This window comes from Dermochelys coriacea, chromosome 6 (assembly GCF_009764565.3).
Source record: "Dermochelys coriacea isolate rDerCor1 chromosome 6, rDerCor1.pri.v4, whole genome shotgun sequence".
Lineage (NCBI taxonomy): Eukaryota > Metazoa > Chordata > Testudines > Dermochelyidae > Dermochelys > Dermochelys coriacea.
The window spans coordinates 8,475,629-8,485,002 of NC_050073.1; the positions used below are offsets into that span (position 1 = coordinate 8,475,629).

Sequence of the window (9,374 nt, forward strand, 5' to 3'; positions counted from 1 at the left end):
TCGTGATGGCCCAAGAACAGCTTTGTCCTGATGTTGGCTGCAAAAGCAGGAAGCCTCCAGGTTCTTTGGAGATGGGAACAATCTTGCATGGGACAAGGAGAAGCAGGGGAAAGCAGTGGTAACAAATGCAGAACCCAGGGCAGGGATGCAGAAATTCCATGCAGTGAGGGAGGTGGGATGAGGCGAGGGAGCCTGAAAAGTGGTTGCAAAGGAGAGAATATCTGATACACTTTGGGGAATCAGAGCTGCTGGAAGGGAAACCCAGCAGGCAATGTGTCACTGATGGCATGTGTTTGGCTTGGTATGATCACTTTGGAATATCTAGCTAGAATGTAATATCTGATGTATGGTATGTGCATTTCAGGGTCAGCATTTGTGTGTGTGTTGGGGTGGGTTGTTTGCCTGTTAGTTGGTGCTAAGCTGTCACATCTGCACGGGTGTTTGTTGTTGTCAGGCTGTAATGATTGCATGAATGTTTGTATCTGGCTTTCATGCCGGTGTGTGGGCCTCTCATGAGGTGTCATGTCGGCATGTGGTTGTGTTGTGTCTGCATGTGAATTTCTCTTGGAGTGTTGACTGTGCATATGGATTTAAGGAGGGATGTTGTACTGGTTGTTGGGTATGTGAATATGCATGCACTGGGTGTCATCAGGCCTGTTAGTTTGCCTGTTGTGCATGCATGTAGCTTTTTGTTGGTTAGTGGTATGTGCCTATATTTTTGTTTCTGGCTGTTAAATCTGCCTTGGAGGTTGTGACAGACTGTCACCTCTGCGTGTGTTTGTACTGGGCCATTATGTCTCTGGCTGGGTTTCTGTCTTTGTGCATCCCTGTCAGGTGTCACATCTGGCTGGGGAAGGGTTGCCAATCCCCCATGATTGTCTTGGAGTCTCCAGGAATTTAAGATTAATCTGTAATTAAAGATTATGTCATGTGAGGAAATCTCCAGGAATACATCCAACCAAAATTGGCAACCCTAGTCTGGGGGTGTGTACTGGAGCACTATGTGTGCATGGGGGTGCCCTGTATTGGGGTGTCTGGTCTGTATTTAACTTTGTGATGGGGGTGTTGTGTCTATGCATGGGTTGGTGTCTTTCTGTGGGTTGGTGTTGGGGTGTTGTTTTTGTGCATGTGTGGGCTGTGTGTGTTTGTGTGTGTGGCCTGGTGCACAGTTATAATTTAGATCAACCTAGCTACATTGAAAAATTCACACCCGTGAGCTACGTAGTTAGCAACGTAGAACCTAGCCTCCAGCGTAGATGCGCGTAGGTCAACAGAAGCATTCTTTCATCAATTTAGCTGCTGCTGCTCAAAGATTCCTACAGGAATACAAAAACTCCTTTCGTTGATATAGGAAGCATCTACATGCTGTGTTACAGTGGGACAGTTGTAGTACTTTAGCTGTGCCGCTGTAACGCCTGTAGTGTAGACATAGCCTGTGTGGTATGCTGCATTAGCAGCCTGTCATAAATATAAAGGGAAGGGTAACCACCTTTCTGTATACAGAACTATAAAATCCCTCCTGGCCAGAGGCAAAACCCTTTCACCTGTAAAGGGTTAAGAAGTTAGGATAACCTCGCTGGCACCTAACCAAAATGACTAATGAAGAGACAAGATACTTTCAAAGCTGGAGGGGTGGGGAAACAAAGGTTCTCTGTCTGTGTGATGCTTTTGCTGGGAACAGAACAGGTATGGAATCTTAGAATTTAGTAAGTAATCTAGCTAGATATGTGTTAGATTATGATTTCTTTAAATGGCTGAGAAATTAGACTGTGCTGAATGGAATGGATATTCCTGTTTTTGTGTCTTTTTGTAACTTAAGGTTTTGCCTAGAGGGATTCTCTATGTTTTGAATCTGATTACCCTGTAAGGTATTTACCATCCTGATTTTACAGAGGTGATTCTTTTACTTTTTCTTCAATTAAAATTCTTCTTTTAAGATCCTGATTGCTTTTCATTGTTCTTAAGATCCAAGGGTTTGGATCCTGTGTTCACTATGCAAATTTGTGAGGATTTTTATCAAGCCTTCCCCAGGAAAGGGGGTGTAGGGCTTGCGTCTCCAAGTGGGCTCTTTCCCTGTTCTTTGTTTAACATGCTTGGTGGTGGCAGCATAGGATTCAAGGCCAAGGCAAAGTTTGTACCTTGAGGAAGTTTTTAACTTAAGCTGGTAACAATAAGCTTAGGGGGTCTTTCATGCACGTCCCCCACATCTGTACCCTACAGTTCAGAGTGGGGAAGGAAACTTGACACAGCGTGGTGTGGAAGGTTTGCTGAGGTGGAGGAGAGGCACAAGAATCCAGCCCAGCTGTTACAAATAGGTGGCCTGCTGGCTTACATGTCTGGCTTTTGCTTACCATGCCGAAGGTGGTGGAAGTGGGAATTATGGGATGTCTCTTATTTGTATATAGAACATCCAGCCTAGCACACACACAGGTTCTGGGCGCCATGCAAGAGCCCTTGGGTACAGCCTGCGATATATAAGACAGACGAATTGCTCATAATGGGACCCTTCTGGCCTTAACTTCTGTGAAGCTTTCAAACTTGTGAGGAGCCCAGCTGAAAGGCATTTAGAGAGAGGGTCTCTCCCCCATGTCTCAGGCACAGAATGCCCCACTCCATCCATGGCCAAGACAGAGGGACCAGTCCTGTCTGCTCCCCACTGCACCTGAGCCAGATGCCATATGATCATGGGCCTCTCTGGCATCACAGGGTTACCACCTTGCAAATGGCCATCCTGGAGCCTCCCCTTGTCCCTTGCCAGGAGATACAGCCTGTGGATGGGAAAATGCCAGCTGGCTGCAGCTATGACTGCCCCAGTTCAGTCCCCAGCCGCGATGAGGGGTGAGCCCGGCTTCCCCTCATCACCCAGGAGCAGACTGCTAAATTTGGAAATCTGCACCAGCCCCAGGTAGCCTGCGTGGACAAGCATTACCTGGCCTTTCCAAAGCCCCAGCACTGCCCCCATACCAAGCCTGGGAAGTCCCACAGGCAAGCATGGACCCTCAATTACCCTAATCTTGGGAGCCCCGGCTCTCAAACCCCAGTCCACTGAGGAGCCTGTGTGTTCCAACATGCCACCCAGGGACCTGCTAGCAGCCACCTGAACTCGAAGCTCAGCTTTGCAGAAGAGATCAGTCCTGGGATCCGATTAGCAAAACTCCAAGGGCCCTTATTGGCCCCTGCTTCTATTTAAGCCAGGCAGAGGCATAGGGAGTTGCCTGTGCCATTAGGGTTTCCCTAGGATTCTTTTACCGGCACTAGCTGCTTCTGCTGCTTGACTCTGACATCCTAGTGTCCAGACCCAGCCTGCACCTGGGCCCTGGCTCCTGGTCTGCCCTTGTCTGTTGGGGATGGGATGCCCATTTTTCCGGGGCCCCTTAATTGGCTGAGGCCCATTGGCTAATCTGCGACTGCCCCAAGCAGGGCCAGATTTACACCTTACGTGCCCCTAGGCATCTTCAGCACCTACAGGTGACCTTTGTGTTGCACACAGTTTTAGAGAGGTAAGGTGCCCCTAGAACACTGGTGCCTGCCCTATGGTACGTGCCTACTGTGTCTAATTGGAAATCCGGCCCTGCCCCTAATAGAGCCATAGAAATGTAGGGCTGGAAGGGACTTCGAGAGGTCACCCAGCCCAGCCCCTGTGCTCAGCCCTTAAAGGCCCTGTCCTCAATATCACACTGGCTCCCTGCCCTCAACCTCGGAGCAGCCAGAACTCTTGGTTCAGGTAGGACAGTCCTGGGTTTTACGTTCCCAGTCCGTGTTTCCCGAGGCAGATGCAGCCATGTCCTGCTCAGAGCACAGCGGCTTGTCCTCTGGCTGCTCAGCAGCACCAGCTCCACACTGACTGCTTCTCCACAATGCTCAGCAGGAGGCTGCAATTGAAGCTACCAGGCAGTGGGAGCGGAGAGTGGGCTCCAGAGCCCATGCTGCGCCTGGCTGAACAGCAGCTGTCAGTTCCTGGGGAGAACTGGGAGGGAGAGGAGGAGATAACACAGAAGAGATGCAGGGGGAGCCCCTTTGGCTTTGAAAGGGAGGATCTAATGTACATTCTGGGTGGTTTTTCAAAACTGAAGTTCCACTGAATACGCACATGGGACCGCCTAGCAGTTCCCAGGCCTGCCACGAATTGCAAGAATTGTCCCTGCTATAAATGTCCTTCTGGCAGTGATCACGCACACAGAGCTAGAAGCATGCAAGACGCAGAAGTTGTGGGCCCCACTCTGTGCACTGCTTGTCAGTCTGTTATTTCGAATCAGTGGATTCCACCATGTGTGATGCTCCAGTGCCACCTGCTGGGCCATTGGATGAACAGCAGTAGGGAATCCATTTGTGGGAGTTCCCCGCATAGGTGTATCCCTGTAGGAATCCGTTTCCTCTGCAAAGGGTGGTGTGATTACGGCTGCACATTGGCATGCAGGAAATTGGTTTCAGTTCCAGCCAGTCTCACAGTGACTTTGAGTAGAGTGGGAATAATAATCCTGCCTTTGTCTGCCTTGTGTGGAACCAAGTTCTTTGGGACAGGGAGTGTCTCTTACTGCACGTGCAGCACCTGGCACAATGGGGCCCTGATCTTAGGTGAGGCCTCTACATGCTACCTTTATTATGTGCAATAAACTGGATTGTGAGGCCACTTGTGCAAAGAAGGTCTAAGATGGTTAGACCAAGTTCCTTCAGAAGGGGTGCTGGAACTAGGGGTGCTGGAGATGCAGCAGCCGCCCCTGGCTTGAAGTAGTAATAACAACCAAATACATGGTTTCCATCATATACAGTGTTTACATTTTTGTTCACTGGCTTTCAGCACTCTCACTATAAAAACTGTTCCAATGCCCCTATACTCCAGCCATGCACCAAGTGATCCAATAACTGACTCCCTCTGCGTAGGTCCTTATACTGTTAATGCACAACCTGCAGTGATTTATTGCGGTTATATGTCGCCATCTACTAGTGCTGAGGAGATTTCCGTAATGTGTCCTTCCACTAGGAAAAGTAGTTAATATTGAAAGGGAAAGTTAAAAAAAATCAGAGAAATGGGGTATAAATGTTCTGTGAAAGCAGCTCTGATTTTATTTATTATAACACTTTTCTTTCTTGGCCTCATCATGGAAAATAGCTGCTCAATGTGCTGTGGCAGTCAAAAAAGGCAACAGAATAATTGGAAGCATTAGGAAAGGGATAGATAATAAAACAGACCATATCGTATTGCCACTATATAAATCCATGGTGTACTTACACCTCGAATATTGCGTGCAGTTCTGGTCGCCCCAGCTCAAAAAAGATACATTAGCATTGGAAAAGGTGCAGAGAAGGGCAACAAAAGTGATTGAGGGTCTGGAACAGCTCCCATATGAGGAGAGATTAAAAAGACTGGGTCTGTTCAGCTTGGAAAAGAGGCGATTAAGGGGGAACGGGATAGAGGTCTGTGAAATCATGAGTGACGTGGAGAAAGTGAATAAGGACGTGTTATTTACCCCTTCACACAGCACAAAACCAGCGGTCACCCAGTGAAATTAATAGGCAGCAGGTTTAAAACAAACAAAAGGAAGCATTTCTTCACAGAGCACACAGTCAGCCTGTGGAACTCTTTGCCAGGGGATGTTGTGAAGGTCAAAACTGTAACTGGATTAAAAAAAAGAATTAAATAAATTCATGGAGGGTAGGTCCATCAGTGGATATTAGCCACAATGGTCAGTGATGCAATCCCATGGTCTGGGTGTCCTTAAGCCTCTGTTTGCCAGATCCTGGGACTGGATGACAGGAAGATCACTTAATGATTGCCCTGTTCTGTTCATTCTCTTTGAAGCATCCAGCATTGGCCACTCTCAGAAGACAGGATACTGAGCTAAATGGACCATCGGACTGACCCAGTATGGCTGTTCTTATGTTCCCTTATTTCAGGATCCTGGATGTCTGGGACCTCTTCCGCCTTTTGCCATCCCCCCCCTCACCACCAGCTTTAGATGCAGCTTCTGGCCCAGGGTCCAATTTTCTATTGAAAACAGTGAGCTTGAGTAATAATAATAATGTCTAGCTCTCGTGTCACTTCCTTTCTTATACCCAGAGGATCATAGCTACAACTCCAAAGCAGCTCATGAGATGAGGCCTGTTTCATCAGTAGTGCTTTCCAAAGGAGGTCAGTATCATTACACCCATTTTACAGATGGGGAAACTGAGGCACAAAAAGGAGAAGCCCAGAAAAAGGACTAGAAACCAGGTCTCCAGAGTTCTAGTCCCAAGCACGAGCCTGTAGGCCGTACTGTTTCCAAGGCATATGTATTAAGTATCAATACTCTAAATAATAACTTATCAATATGATATAGTAATTCCAGTATTGTATCTGCATGGAAATGGCAGGAGACTAAAATGCAATTATGGTTATGGGGTATAGGCATTGGGAGACGCCATTTCAATCCTCTGTTTTGCCATAGGCTTCCTGGGTGACTTTGGGCAATGAGACAGTTTAAAGTCGCCCATTCTCTTGTGTTATCGTCCCCCTTGACTTCTTTCCCCTCTTTGCATTCCCTTGAGCTCCCATCTCTCACCTAAATTTGGCCATTTCATTCAGGAAAATGAACTGGGAAGCCTCCACACCTTAGGCCAATTCAAAAGATGGCTGGCATTATTGAATTTTAAAAGGGAACTATGGTTTCACTCCTGAAGCAGAAGTGGACCTCTCCATCCCAGGGATAGGGTTCAGTATCCTTTGGGAAGAAGTTGGACAGCAATTTAATCTGATCTGGTACCCCATCCATTGCAATGCAGTGTCAGGGTCTAGGATTTGAGAGACCTAGGTTCAATCTCCTGCTCTGATATTGACTTCCTGAGTGACCTTGAGCCAGTTGTGTAACCACTCTGTGTCTCAGTTTCCACTTTTGTAAAATGGGAATGATAGCAATAAATTACAGGGCTGTTGTTAGGATGAATGCATTAAAGATTGGGAAGCACTTTGAGATCTACTGATGTAAAGTGCTATACAAGAGCTAGTTATTATTATTATCCGTTCATTATTGCATAGCATCGTCGTTTAGACTAGATTCTGCAGGCATAACATGAACAAAAAATGTTAACCTTTGCTTTCTTTCCAAAATTGCATCCGTTTCTATTGACAGCAGGGCACTGTTGCATATGGCACAGACATCTAAAAAGACAGATGTATTCGTTTATTAATCTTATATCCCGATGTGATGTGGCAGGATAATATCATGTCCACAAACCAGTGTTTTTAATTCCCATCATTTTCTCAAGGGCATATTTCACTTTTTGTTCGTGAGGCTGTAGTTCAGGGGGGCTCAGCATGAAGACCATTACACCATAAAACTCGGAGAGCACTTTGTCTTGGTCCAGAAGGTGGCTAGAGCTGTAAATACATGAAGAACAGTGTCCCATAGTACATGGTGACAGCCATCAGGTGGGTGGTATAGATGGAGAAGGCTTTGGGCTTGCCCTCAGTAGAGCAGATCCTCAGGACAGAGGACAGGATGTACATATAAGAGATGAGGACGGTCAGGAAGGTGCTTATCACAGCATCTCACTGACATGGGTGTCTAAACAGAAGAGTGTTAGTACTGGAGAGATGTCACCGCAAAAGTAGTCAGTGATGTTGGAGCTGCAGAAGGACAGTCTAAAATGCTTCCTGTGTGTATCACAGAGTTGATGGTCCCAGCCCAGTATGACAGAGAGGTTGTTCCCAGCTAGTAGCGCTGGGACATAATGGGCATATAGAGCAGTGGGTATATGCCATGGTGGCCAGGAGGAAACCCTGTGTGGTGCTAAATACATTGTAAAAGTAAACCTGTATGGCACACCCAGCAAAAGAAATGCTTTTCCTTTCTGCTAAGAGGTCCGACAGCATCTTGGAGGTGATGGAGGAGGAATAGCAAATATCTATGAAGGACAAGTTGCACAGGAAGAAGTACATGGGTGTGTGGAGGCAGGAGTCAACCCTGATTAACATGATCATCCCAAGATTCCCCACCAGGGTAATAAGATAAATGACCAGGAACTCCATGAAGACACACATCATCTGCACCTCTGGATGATCTGAGAATCCTAGAAGGATGAACTCAATCACCGTGCTTTCATTGATCTTAGACATCATTGTCACACAGGACACCTGTTGGGAGGAGAGAGAGAGAGAGAGACAGAGTCACAGAAAAAAGGGGTGATAATTCAAACCATCACACAGAAATATCAGAATTACAGATAAACACAGCCTGATGCTCCGCTCACTTACACCAGTTTTACACTTGTGTAACTAACACCATTGACTTCAGGGAGGAAAGGAAGAGTGGCAATTAATGAGATCTTTAAAACAAACAAACAAACAAACAACAAAACAAAATAGAAACCCCCCTCCCTCTGGCAAAAATTTGACCCCAAAAAGAGACTCCATAAAGTCTCCTACGTACTTGGCTATTGCTATTGTTTTTGAGTGGAAGGTGCTCAGTTACTAGGGTGATGGCTGGCTGTTTAAAACCCTTGACAGACAGATACACGTGATTTATAACACTTTATATTGGGTCTTCTGAATGTGGAGTTTTACTGCCTATTTAAAAAAAAGGAGTCCAGAGGCCATGATCTCATTCTCTGTAGAAATCAACTAAATGGAATTATAGGAGTAAAGGCAAAGGGATTATTCACAGGGCACAGAAATGGATAAGAGGAAGAGCCAGTGACTTGGAATAAGGCATGAAAGGACTTGTCAAACATTCTTTAACAGCCAAAGCACCTGGCTAGAGGCAGAAATCTGGACAGCTGGTCAGAACCCCAGTGGTGCAGAGGTTCAAGATCAGTTAAGAGGAGAGGTGAAGAAGAAAGATGTAGGGAAAAGCCCTCATAAATGCAGGAGTCCCCCCCATGTGACCTGATTCTACGGGACAGAGCTTCACCTTGGAATTGCAGTCATCCAAAGGAATAACATGTTACTTTTATCCCTGGACAATACAGTCTGTAATTCTGTCTGTCTGTACCTGAGGAAGAAGCTCAGTTCTGGTGGCCAGATGTTACCTGAAAATAGTACTAAAATATTAATACTCCCAGCCCCAGACAGTTTCTGGGCATGATTAATCCTGTGAAAAGGAGACTAATGAAAGGACCTGACAACAGTCTTCAAATATGTTAAAGACTGTTATAGAGAGGACGGTGATCAATTGTTCTCCAGGTCCGCTGAAGGTCTACCTCCATATCCATGCAAGGCTTAATCTGTAGCAAGGGAAATATAGCTTAGATATTAGGAAAGGCTTTCTAACTATAGAGATATATAAGCTCTGGACCAGGTAACCAAGGAAGACTGTGGAATCGAGATCACTGAAGGTGTTTAAGAACAGGTTCAACACAAACATTGGTCAGGGATGGTCTAGGTTTACTTAGTTCTGCCT

The 9,374-nt window shown here is 46.2% G+C and overlaps 1 pseudogene; it reads right to left on the minus strand.

Annotated features, from left to right (window-relative positions):
• Positions 1 to 7,197: 7,197 nt before the first annotated feature.
• LOC119856904 lies at positions 7,198 to 8,092 on the minus strand (annotated as a pseudogene).
• Positions 8,093 to 9,374: the final 1,282 nt, after the last annotated feature.